Consider the following 13,034-nt stretch of genomic DNA (forward strand, 5'->3'; position numbering starts at 1 on the left):
TCATTCAGAAGGCTGCAGGCAGACCCCAGCCTGGATACTGATGCTCCTGAGTCATTCATTCATTCATTCATTCATTCATTCAGAAGGCTGCAGGCAGACCCCAGCCTGAGGCCTGGAGCTCTGGGAGGGTGAAGACCTCCTCCTGCCCTCCCTCTCCAGCGTGGGCAGAGGGAGTTGTGACAACAGCATCTTTGTGGACAGGCCGTTCCGCAGGTTGCGTCCTCCTGAGACGAGGACCCAGCAGGCCCGGCCTGGGCTGGTCAGCGTCCAGCAGCGGAAACCGAGTCCTGCCGGGCGCAGATGGAGCGTTACCCCTTGGCAATACTCCCGGTTAGCTTCCTGCGTTTCGTGTGAGGGTTCCGTGAACGGCCGCCCTGTTTGCTCTCTGCGTCCCGTGCCCGGCGTGGCGGCCGCAGCCTGAGGCCCTGCAGGTGGCGCTGAGCCACCACGGTTCGAGCGGAAGCCGGTTCCCACAGACCCGAGATCCGTCAGCCTTTGATTTTGCTCTTACGCAACAATTTACAGGAATCCGCTGTTGATTTAGGGATCTGGGGAGCCTAACGCAAAATTAAGTAAACACGCAAACTAGGGAGTCGCTGCCTTTCAAAGGTGAACTCTCTGTGGCTGGTTCCCGGGTTAATGCCCCAGTCCAGCGCTGGTTCCCGCCGGGTGTCACTTTGACAGGTCCTGTCATTCTAGAAAGCAGGATTCCCGCCCCCCGAGGGGAGCCCAGGGACCCTGGCCAGGAGGCTGAGGCCGTTTCCTGGGGTTGACTCTGAGGGCTGCCCGGCCCGGACACGCCCCGGGACCCGTGGACTGATTGTGCCCTTCCCTGCTGTCTTTGGCCAGCGCTGCAGGGGAGGGAGGGGGCAGAATGTGCCGGAAGCAGGGTGCATCTGGTGCGGGTGAGACGTCCACGCCGCCGTGCAGGGCCCGACCGAGGGCAGGCTGGCCTGGCCCTGGACGCTCTGCCCCACTGGCTCCGGGAAGGAGCTGGGGTTCTGCACCAACCTCTCCCCAGGTTTGCTTCAAGCTTGGGGACACAGATCTCTCACTTGGGTGCAGTGCTGCCCGCAGACCCTGGTCTGAAATATGCACACGCACGCCTCCTTCCTGCACACCTGGATCTGACACATTTCATATTTCAATGTATGCATGTCCCGGACCTGCTCATGGCAGGGACGCTTGGCTCAGGATCGGTTCCTCTGCCCCCCGTGCCGTGCACGCCCCCAGGGGTCCCAGTCTCTGTGATGGGGGGTCTGGTGGGGGGCATGGTGGGGGGCTCTGCCACCAGGGGAAGGTTCAGACCTACAGCCGAGCAACCGGCTCAGCTCACATCTGCGGAGAAACGAGGTAGGAAGTGCGTGCGCCTCCCCGTAGGATTGCACCCCAGAGTCACCAGGAAACAGTCGCCTTTGGGGGTCGGGGGAAGGGAGAGGGTGGGCGCCCCGGAGAGCTGGTGCACGGCCACACCCTGCTCCTCCCCCCGCACTGCGGGGCCCCACGGAGGCCGGGGCTTTCCAGAGAGTCTCCTGCCAGAGCCAGGCTGTTTGGTCGGAGGATTAAAATCTGGCAGCAGCTACCGGCCACCCCCCTCCACGGCACCCCCAGGTGGAGCCTGGCGGCGTTTGTATCTGAGCGGCTGGCGCCTGCCGCTGCAGTGCCCAGGTGTGACGGCCGACCGTGTGGCCAGGTGGCTGGGCCGAGGCCCTGACCCCGGGAGACGGGCACCTTGGGAGGCCCGTCCCTTCCTCGGTCTCCCCTGGGCGGGCAGCGAGGGCAACTCCCCGTTGCAGAGAACCCAGACGCTGCCTTAGCCCCCCCTGCCCCAGTCCCTGTGGGGCAGGACCCTGCGTCCCCGGGAAAGGCCAGCCCCGCTCGCCAGGGCTGACCTGGACAGGGGGGGGACCGTGTCTGCGGCCCACGGCCCTGGGTGTGACGTCGGCACTCAGAGCAGGCTCCAGCCTCAGGTGTGACCTCGGTCCCTCACACCTCCCCGCACCTGCACGCTCTCGCCGAACCCCCGTGTGCCCTGGACGCAGGCAGGGAAGCTGTCCACATCACACGTATGTTCGGAGTGTGGGCCCCCCCGAGTGGGCCCCCTGCAGACTGGGGTCCCCCGTGCACAGGGCCTGGGCCCCCTGGGAACCCCTGGGGACCCCTGGGGACCCCGCCACATTCCGGCTGTGGAGGACGTGGCTCCGTGTCCTGGGTGTCCCCAGCCCACCTGCCTTCCGCCGGAGGAATCCCCGGCCGCGCTCGGCGGGGCTGGTGCGGAGAGTGGCGCGGCCCGGCACTTGCCTTCCGTCTGCGGCAGGCGTTTGGGGAGGAGCACATTTGTCCGAGCCGGGGCATCGAGCTGACGTCTACCTTCCTGCTGCCGGCGAACAGCTCGGCCTCCCCGGAGCGGTGGCTGGGACGGGGCCAGGCACCAGCCACGGCCCAGTTGCCACGATCGCAGACACGCGGCCGCCGCTGACCCCACCCTGGCCTGGGCCCCGGGCGGGCCACACTCGCCGGCTGCAGCTGCAAAGGCAGCACCAGGCCCCCGCTGGAGGGTCACTCTGGACACAGCCTCTGTCTGCGTGGAGGAAGCCCCCTGCCTTAGGGCCATTGAGTGCCCGAGGCCTTGTTCGTTTAACGGCCATGATGTTCCCGTGCCTTGAGCCTGAACTTGTGCTCTGCTCAGCAGGCAGTGGAGGCCCCAGGCCCGGGCGGACACGTCCCAGGGTCAGAGCACAGCCCCGGCCCTCCCTCACCCCAGGGTGACGGTGAGCTTGGTGTGGAGGCACCTGCCAGGCCCGACGGGCGTGTGCGCCGTGTCCTCGTGGACCACCCGCAGTCCCGTGGCGGGGCCCACCTGCGTGCTGCTCCTGGCAGTGGCTGTCAGAACGGGCTGGCTTCGCCCAGCAGCTGCACCAGCGTCCGAGGGCCCCGGGCTGACCGCCTTTGGTCTGGCTCCTGTCTCTCTAAGAATGACGGGAAGGCCGGCAGGAGACGGGCTGGGCGGGCCTGGGGCTGTCGAACCAGGAGCAGGTTGGTGCCGGGCAGGGAGGGCAGAGGGCGGGAGGAGAGGTCTCAGGGCGCATCTTCCGTGCCAAAGCCACCGGCGGGGATGAAAGGGCCTGCCTCAGTCTCCCTGGTGGGAGTGGCCTGGGCAGCATGGTGCCTGGAGGGGCTTCAGGGTGGGCTCTTGGGATTCCTCGCCTGGGCCCCGAGGGGGCACAGAGACAGCGGCGGCAGGCGCAGCGGCGTCAGAGGTGACCAGGGCTCTGGATGGCCAGAGCCCAGCAGGGTGCAGGCGTGGCCGGGGCCGCCACGTGGGCAGGCGTCTCGGGACGGAGCTCGGGGCCTGGCCGGAGCTGCCCGCGGCTGGACCACGGGGCCTGGGAGACCCGGCTCGTGGGGGGCTGTGGCTGGTGGGCATGTCACGTTCCTCGGGGGCCGGCCCGTCTGCCGCCCTGCAGGGTCCCTCGTTCTCCCGCTGCCTTCCCGCTGCGGCGTCTGCGCCCGTTCCCCGGGTTAGCGCTGTGCTGTCCGCTGTGCCCTGCGGGCTGTTTGGTGCAGACCACACACACCGGGCCTCACTCTTCTGTCCCCCTGAGGTCCTGTGGTTGGTGCGATGAGAGCCCCGGCTTCTGGCGTGACGGGCCATGCGGCGGCACGAGCACCTCCCGCCCCGGTGGCTCTGCCGCTCCCCGACCTTGTTCTGGGCTTCTCGTCCTCTTTTCCGGCCCCGTCTGGGACCCCTCGGGGTTCTGTGCTCTCTCCCCTCCGGGCCACTGGCCGTGCATCTTGTCTTCTTCCCTCTTCCGCCGGTGGTCGCCCTGCTCTGCCTCCTGCGTTCGAGGGCAGCCCTGGCCCAGGCCAGGCAGCGTGATGCCGCCTCCCGCGCAGAGCAGGCACTGCGGGGCAGATCCCGGTTCCGCCCGCCGCCGCTGCACGCCGTGGTGTCACTTACCCGTAAACCGTCGTCATCTGGCGGGCGTGGGCGCTGTTACCCGTCGCTCCCTGGGACCGTGCACGCCTCGGTTTCTCCGTTGTTTCTCCTTCACTTTTGGAAGGCGGTTTCCTTGGGTGCAGAGTTGCAGGCTGCTGGTTCACCCTTTCAGCACTCTAGACCTCTACACCTGTTCACTGGGTGGGTCAGTTGCAGATTTGTGGCGTCAGGGACTCAGCAACGTGGCCTCAGTGGGCGTTTTCCGGCGGGAGCAGGCGGGGCGGCTAACGAGGGCAGGGGCCACGGGGGCCGCAGGACAGAGGGTTCCTGCCGCGTGAGGCCCAGGCCGTTCTCAGCCGGCTCAGTGTGGCCGCTCGGGGCCTGGTGGCGGCTTCTCGCTCCCGTCCTTGGCCGCCCCCGAGAGGTGGCGCGAGGGCACCGGGCCGGGTGTGACCAGTGGCGTCGTGATGATGGTGAGGGTGTGGCGCGGGCGGACACGTCAGGGGCGAGGCCCGGGGCTCACCTCCTCCCGTCCCGGTGCCCGGCCCCGAGGGTCCTGGGAGCGGCCCAGACGAGAGGGTTTTCCCAGCTGAGTCCCCGGGAAAGTCAGCCACCTGTCGCAGGCGCCTCTGCCAAGCTTGGCCGCCAACGGCAGCTCCGGCGCTGTCGGCCCGACCCCTCCAGCAAGGTGGCTGCGGCCGCTTCTGCTCTGGGCCCACAGGTGCACCCCGAGCCCGCCCGTGTGCCCCCCCAGGCCTGGACGGGGAGCTGGCGAGGGGGTGTCCATCCGCACAGGGGCTGTGGCCTCCCTCTCGGTGGCCCCGAGCAGAGTCCTGGGGCGGGGCCAGCGTGCAGAGGGTGGAGAGGAGGGGCCTGGACTCGAGTGGGATCCGGGGCGGCACTCTGGGGGACCCCACGGGCACTCTGGGGCACGGGCACTGGGCAGGAGAGCGATTCCTGTGCCCCCAGCCCCTGGGGAGCTCCGCGTGCCCTTGGAGGGGACACCGGCCCCAGCAGAGGTCCTGGCTGTCCACAGCCGCCCCCAGGCATGAGAACGGCTTGCTCGAGAGCCGGGAGGGGACGGGCCAAGCACTCGGGGCCAGAGTGTTGGGGACCCTCCATCCATCCGTCATCCTGGGGGCCTTGTTGGGGGCAGAGGCCGTGACCAGGAGCCTCCTCCGAGGGGCAGCAGTGACCTCTGGCCGCGTCCTGCTTGGCTCCCTGCTCTCTGGTGGGGGGGGGAGTGGAGGGACCGAGGGAGCGGCCGTGGCCGGAGTCCACGTCTGGTCCAGCGTTGTTGGGTGTGGCTGCCTCCAGGACACCTGACCTGCCCGGGGAACTGACTGTCGTCAGCCAGGGTGGCCCGACAGGTGTCCCCCACTGCCTGAAGCCTCGGTCCTGAGCAGGGACCTGGCGTCCACCTGGTCCACTGTGTGGTCGGCCACAGCCGTGTGGCTCCCACTGAGCCGATGGCCATGTTGGCCGAGGGCTCACTGCTTCTCGGGAATGCCTGGAGTTTGCCTGTCTTCTCCTTTTTTGATTAATAATCATAATTTGGGTCGTCGATGAAAAATACAGGTGATTTTCACGATCATAGCGACATTGTCCAGAGAGCTGTGAAGGCCGCAGTGCACCTGTGCGGACGGGAATGTCCCCAGGACCCTCCAACCGCCCGAACCCTGATGTGGCTCAGCCTTCGTGGTCTTCCTCCAAGGGGGGGGGCGGTTTCTGTGTTGACCAGCTCCGCCGCCTTCCCGATCCATCAAACGGGAGTTAAGATGCAATTACTTATTCACGAGTGAAATTAAAAGGAGGCATATTAATAAATTATGGGGAGCCATTTCTCTAAAAAAAAATATGATGGAAGAATTGGGTGACAGAAATGCGGTGATTTTTATATTGTGATTAAATGATCTTTTAAAGCAAAATGCATTTTAAGCAGCTCAACAAATTGGCTAATTATGAGCCACTTTGTTTAGGTGAAGAACCCACGTCCGCGGTGGGGGAGGGGGCGGCGGCCGGGTCCCACTGGCGGCTCCAAAAGGGGGAGGTGGTTTCTGCTGAGCAGGAAGCAGGTGCTGCCAGGAGAGTTTGAATCCAGCTCAGCGGCTCCCGCCAACACCAACGCTTAGCGCCTGTGGCGTGAGGGGCCAGGCCGGTGCCTGCTCTCCCCGGTGGCTTTGCTGCTGTGGGAGGGGCCCAGAAAACAGCGCCCCCCTCCAGCTTCCCAAGTGAGTGCCTGCCAGGGACGGAGCTTTTGTGCTGCGGGCCCGTCATTGCCCCGGGAGGGAGCGGCCTCCTCTGCACCAAGCCGGCTGCGGCTTCCAGGGCTCCCTCGGGCCTGGGCAGCTGAGGGAGGTTCAGACTGATGACCCTGTGGACGTGGCGTTTGCGGGGAGAGGAGATGGCAGGTGTCCCCGCCCCGCACACGAGCTGGCGGCATGACAGGACAGATGTTCATCGTGTGCGGGAGGGCGGTAGCTGCGTGGAGGACAGGCACGCCAAACCACCGTGCTGCACGCCTTGGGTCTATGCAGCGTTTATTCATCAATCACACCTGTGTGAAGCTGGGGAAAAAAAAGAAAAAGAAAAGCAAAAGACGGAGTGGAGCCGGCCTTCCAGGAAGGGGCCTCGGACCCCAGGCAGCCTCCCGGTCCCTGCGGGTAGGGGCGGCCCTTGACCCTTGGGCCAGGGTCGAACCCGCAAGCGAGGTCGGGTTGGGACACCCCCCGCCGTGCAGTTCTGCCAGGGGACACAGGGGCCGGAGCCAGCGGTCCCAACTGGGCCCGGGACGTTTCAGACACCAGACTTTATCTGTTGTGAAACACATCTTTATCATAAAACTAGAAATGCTTGTTGGCCCGGTGCGGTGGCTCACACCTGTAATCCTAGCACTCTGGGAGGCCGAGGCGGGAGGATAGCTCGAGGTCAGGAGTTCGAAACCAGCCTGAGCAAGAGCGAGACCCCGTCTCTACTATAAATAGAAAGAAAATAATTGGCCAACTAATATATATAGAAAAAATTAGCCGGGCATGGTGGCGCATGCCTGTAGTCCCAGCTACTCGGGAGGCTGAGGCAGCAGGATTGCTTGAGCCCAGGAGTTTGAGGTTGCTGTGAGCTAGGCTGACACCACGGCACTCACTCTAGACTGGGCAACAAAGTGAGACTCTGTCTCAAAAAAAAAAAAAAAAAAAAAAAAGAAAGAAAGAAAGAAAGAAAGAAATGCTCGTTAGAGAGGGTTTGGAAAACACTGACATGTACACAGAAGAAAACTAAAAATAAATCAGCTATATCTTGGCCACCAAGAGACAATGCCATCAACCTTTTTGATGTATTTCCTTCCTAAAGTTGTACCTTTCTGGTGTGTTATTTAGAGAGCCCGAGAGTGATGTCCCGTGCCCATGCCTGTCCTCAAAGTGCAACGGCCCATTCCCAATTAAGAGCTTTCTTTTCATTACTGTAAGTAATACATTGCAACCAGATTTGCACGTGTGGGTTGCACGTTCTCTTATTTTGCCCTCTTTTCACGTTAAATTATCGATGCCGTGAACACAGGTGAATTTTTCTCACTCTTCTATTGTTTCCAGTTAAAACCAAGCAAGCCGCGCGGCAGGTGGGTGGGTGGGCTCCACTTTGAAGCACGAGAGAGCCGAGTGGAGGCGGCCCCGGGCAGGGAAGGCGGGCGGCCCAGGCAGCGTGTGGACCTGGAGCTGCCCGTCAGCACAGCCCAGGTGCACCGGCCAGGAGGGCTCTGGGGTGGGTTATTTGAGCCGGGGTCCGGCTGGCCACGTCACAGCCACGGCGGGACAGCCGGGAGGGGCCCCGCTAACCGGCAACGCCAAGGCCTCGCGCTTCACACTGGCACCCCAGGGGCATTTCTGCTCTCTGGGCAGGGCACGGCGGGTGGCAGCGTGAGAGTCTCACTGCAGGGTCAGGTGCTGGAGGTCACTGTTTTCCCAGAACATGGGGTGAGAACCTTCCCACCTTGGAGGGCCTCGGACCCTCCTGGCTCTGCTGTCACCGAGGCCACCCAGAGCCTGTCTTTGCCCTGCAGTGTCACCCGCTACCGGGGGGGGGGGGGTTGTCACCGCTTCCACTGCTTCTCTGAGACAGGGCAGCCGGCACCCGCGTGGTAGTGTGGTCGAGCTCTGTCTCAGTCCTCCCCCTCCCCACCTGCCACGGGGTGACACGGCAAGAAAGGGGAGGGAGAGGGGAGAGAGCATGACCACACTCGCCAGAGAGCGCTCAGGAGAAGGCTGGACCTGTCCTTCTATAAGGAACTCCCTTCCAGCCGGGCGCGGTGGCTCACGCCTGTAATCCTAGCACTCTGGGAGGCCGAGGCGGGTGAATCACTCAAGGTCAGGAGTTCGAAACCAGCCTGAGCAAGAGCGAGACCCCGTCTCTACTAAAAATAGAAAGAAATGAATTGGCCAACTAAAAATATATATAAAAAATTAGCCGGGCATGGTGGTGCATGCCTGTAGTCCCAGCTACTCGGGAGGCTGAGGTAGGAGGATCGCTTGAGCCCAGGAGGTTGAGGTTGCTGTGAGCTAGGCTGACGCCACGGCACTCACTGTAGCCTGGGCAACAGAGTGAGACTCTGTCTCAAAAAAGAAAAAAAGGAACCCTTTGGAGACTGGGCACTCAGTCGTTCTGAGCAGCCCAGTCCTCTGCTATAGCCCCACCTCTCCACACGCCGCTTTCGGGGGGTGCGTTTCCTGCACGGGCTTTCTGGGGAGCACACCTAAGCTGCAGCAGTGTGGAGACCCCAAGCACCAGTGCAGGGAAAGGCAGACCACCAGGCGATTTTCCCAGTGTGGTTTGCAATTAACTGAAAAAGCACTTAAAGAGAAGAGGGTGGAAGGATGCGAATGGGAGGTCCAGTCCTGCCAGGTGGTCAGTTCTTTTACTTTTAGCCACCCTGATCGGTGGGCAGGGACAGCCCACTGTGGCTTTGACTGGCATTTTCCTAATGACTAATCCCGGGCACCTTTTAATGTGCTTGTTTGATTTCTTTAGACTTTCTTCCGTGAAGCGTTTGTTCAGATCTTTTGCCTTTCTCTCACATTGGTTTGTTTTGCTTTCTTTTTTCATTGAGTTGAGAAAGTTATTTGTATATTCTAAACGCAAGTCTTTTACCAGGTATATGATTTGAAAATGTTTTCTCCCAGTCTGTGGCTTGAGTTTCATTCCATTAAGAGAGTGTGTGTTGTGGAACAGTAGTTTTCACTTTTAATGAGATCTAGCTTATCAATTCCCTCTCTCTTTTTTTTATTTTTTTTGAGACAGAGTCTCACTCTGTTGCCCAGGCTAGAGTGAGTGCCGTGGCGTCAGCCTAGCTCACAGCAACCTCCAACTCCTGGGCTCAAGCGATCCTCCTGCCTCAGCCTCTTGAGTAGCTGGGACTACATGCATGTGCCACCATGCCCGGCTAATTTTTTCTGTATATTTTTCGTTGTGCAGCTATTTTCTTTCTATTTTTAGTAGAGATGGGGGTCTTGCTCTTGCTCAGGCTGGTTTTGAACTCTTGACCTCGAGAGATCCTCCTGCCTCAGCCTCCCAGAGTGCTAGGATTACAGGCGTGAGCCACCACGCCTGGCTTAATTCTTTATTTCATGGACGGCACCATTGGTGTTGCATTTAAAAAGTCATCACCACCATGCCCAAGTCATCCAGATTTCTCCTACGTTATCTCGTTTATAGTTTCATGCTTTACGTCGAGGCCTAAGATCTGTTCTGAGTTAATTTCTGTGAAGGGCATAGGGCCTCCTTGCTGGTGCGTGTCCATTCGTTCCAGCATCTTTTACTAAAAAGACAACCTTTGCTCCATTGTGTTATAAATGTCTTTGTTCCTTTGTCACCCATAGACCCATCGATGTGGGTCTATTTCTGGGCTTTCTATCCTGTCCCATTGATCTGTTTGCCTATTCTTCTGTCAATATCAGGCTTTCTTGATTACTGAAGGTTTCTATTATGGCAAGTCTGGAAGTCAGGTGGTGTCTGTCTCCTAACCTTGTTCTTCTCCTTCACTACAGAATTGCCTGTTCTAGGCCTTTTGTCTCCACGTATAAACTTTAAAATCTTTTTGTTGCTATCCACAAAATACTCGCTGGGACTTTGGATTGCATCGAATCTATAGATCAGGTCTGGGAGCAGCTGGCGCCTTGGCAATATCGAGTCTTTCTGTCCATGCACACGGGATATCTCCCCGTTTATTTATTCTTCTCTGATTTCATTCATCAGAATTTTGTGCTTTTCCTCATACAGATCTTGTATATATTTTGTCAGATTTTCTTCTTAAGTACGTCAGCAGACAAGAACCCAAGCTCTGTAAAGTAATTTAAAGAGGTTTATTCTGAGCTGAATGTGGGTGACCATGGCCCGGAGAGCCACGCCCCAAAAGACTTCAGCAAGTGGTCACGCTGTGGTTGGGTCACGGTTTGGTTTTATGCATTTTAGTGAGAAGTCGTGTGAAGTCATAAATCAACACGTGGAAGGCGTACATTGGTGTGGCCCAGAAAGACAGGGCCAAATAAATCTCGAAGGAGGGCATTACAGGTTATAGGTGGGTTTAAAGAGTCTTTGGTTTGCAATTGGTTAAAGAAATGAGCTTTGTCTAAAAGCTGGTGATGTTTTGAATTGAGATTAGAACATCTGTTAATCAGAGGCAAGCTACTATACCAAGATTCAAGTGATCTGTTCGGTAAACGGATGGCCTGCAGGTGTGGTTTAGCCTTTGCCTGACATGGCCTTAGGTCTGGAGTTGATTTTGTATCTTGTTGTTACAAAGAATAACTCCAAAAGGTACAGGGCATAGCTAGGCATGTCTGACCTCCCTCCCTTCTCCTCATGGTGGCAACTCAAATTTAAGGTTTTTCTTGCATAGGTTCCCCTTGGCCAAGAGGGGGTCCATTCAGTTGGCTGGGGGGATCTTATTTTAGTTCACATTTACTTCATTTTTTAGGAGATAATGTAAATGGAATTGTGTTTCTAATTTCAAATTCCACTTGTATATTGCTGACATATATGAAAAGGATTGGCTTTTGTATATTAATCTTGTATCCAGTAACCTTGCTATAATTGTTTACTAGTTTTGGGAGTTTTATTGTTGATTATTTCGGATTTTCTACATAGATGACCACACCATCTGTGCAAAAAGACAGTTTTATGTCTTTATTCCCAATGTGTATACCATTTATTTCCTTTTCTTGTCTTATTGCATGAGCCAGGACTTCCAGCGAGGTGCTGAGAAGCAGCGGTGAGAGGCACATCCTTGGGTTGTCCTGATCTTAGTGGGAAAGCTTCAAGTTCCCAACATTTTAAGTGTGATGTTAGCCGTAAATGTTTTATAGATATTGTTTATCAAGTTGATACAATTCCGATCTATTCCAAGTTCACTAAGATTTTTATTTTATTACCTTATTTAATCTGTTGATGCAATGGATTGTATTCCTTGATTTTTAAGTGCTGAACTAGCCTTGCATATGTAGGATAAATCTCACCTGGTTGCGGTATACAATTCTTTTTATGCATCACTGGATTTGATTTTTGCTGAGGATTTTGCAGCTGTGTTTATAAGAGATTTGGTACATAGTTTTCTTTTCTTGTAATGTCTTTGTCTGGTTTTAGGGTAATGCTGACGAAAGTGAGTTAGGAAGTATTCCCTCTGCTTCTATCCTCTGAAAGAGGTTATGGAGAATTGACATAATTTATTTCTTAAACATTTAATAGAAGTCATCAGTAAACCCATCTGGGCCTGGTGCTTTCTGTCTTGGAAGGTCATTAATTATTGATTCAAGTTCTTTAATAGATATGGGCCTATTTAGCTTGTCTATTTCTTCCTGTGTGAATTTTGGCAAATTGTGTCTTTCAAGGAATTGGTCCGTTTCATCCAAGTTATCAAATTTGTGGACATAGAGTTGTTTATAATATTCCTTTATTATCCTTTGGTTGCCCATGAGATCAGTAGTGTTGGCTCCTCCTTCTGATGTTAGTAATTTGTGTGTTCTCTCTTTCTATCTTAGCTGGCCTGGCTGATTTCCCCTTTCCAATTTCATTGATTTCTGTACTCATTTTTAATGTCTCTTTTCTTCTGTTTACCTTGGATTTAATTTGTCCGTTTTCTAGTTTCCTAAGGTGGAAGCTCAGATTATTGAGTTCAGATATTCTTTTCTAATATATACCTTCAATGTTATAAGTTTCCCTCTACACACTAACATGGGGTGGGGTGTTGAGGTCAGGGGTCATGGGGCCCAGTTGTTAGGTGCATACACATCCTGGTTAAGAATCCACCTGCCTGGGTCTGAACCCCTTAACACAGTGGTCCCTACCCCCAGGGACCGGTTTCATGGAAGACAGTTTTTCCACGGACAGGGGGAGGATGGTTTCAGGATGATTCAAGCACATTGCATTTATTGTGCAGTCAGACCTCTCTGCTAATGATGACCTGCATTTGCAGCCGCTCCCAGCACTGGGATCACCGCCTCAGCTCCACTCAGACCATCAGGCATTAGAATCTCACAAGGAACCACAACCTGGCTCCCTCCCATGTGCAGTTTGCAGCAGGGTTCACGCTCCTATGAGAATCTAACGCTGCTGATCTGACAGGAGGCGGAGCTCAGGCTGTGCTGTGAGTGACGGGGAGGCTGTAAACACAGATGAAGCTCCGCTCCCTCACCCACCGCTCACCTCCTGCTGTGCAGCCCGGTTCCTAACAGGCCACGGACTTGCACCGGTCTGCAGCCTGGGGGTTGGAGACCGAAGCCTTAACGTCTCTGTGCCTCAGCCTCCCCAGCTGGGGGGAACGTGGCAATGCACAGGTTGTCTCGTCTGAAACCCACAGGTCTGAGAAGGTGTTGCCTTCGTCCCCACTGAGCACAGAGAGCTGGTCAGTGGGAAGGTCGAGCCTCCAGCCAGGCCCTGCTGTGGCTCCCTGGACTTGACCTCGGCCCCTCCCGGGGGTCTGTCCTGAGGGCTGTTGAGAGTCAGAAGTGTTGCCATGGCCACTGCTGGGGCAGGGGGTGGGTGGAGGGGCCAGAGGCGCACAGCCCATCTGCCGGCGGGACCACCTGCTCCCGGGGCTCAGACCCCACCT

Source organism: Microcebus murinus, chromosome 10 (genome assembly GCF_040939455.1).
Source record: "Microcebus murinus isolate Inina chromosome 10, M.murinus_Inina_mat1.0, whole genome shotgun sequence".
Classification (NCBI taxonomy): Eukaryota; Metazoa; Chordata; class Mammalia; order Primates; family Cheirogaleidae; genus Microcebus; species Microcebus murinus.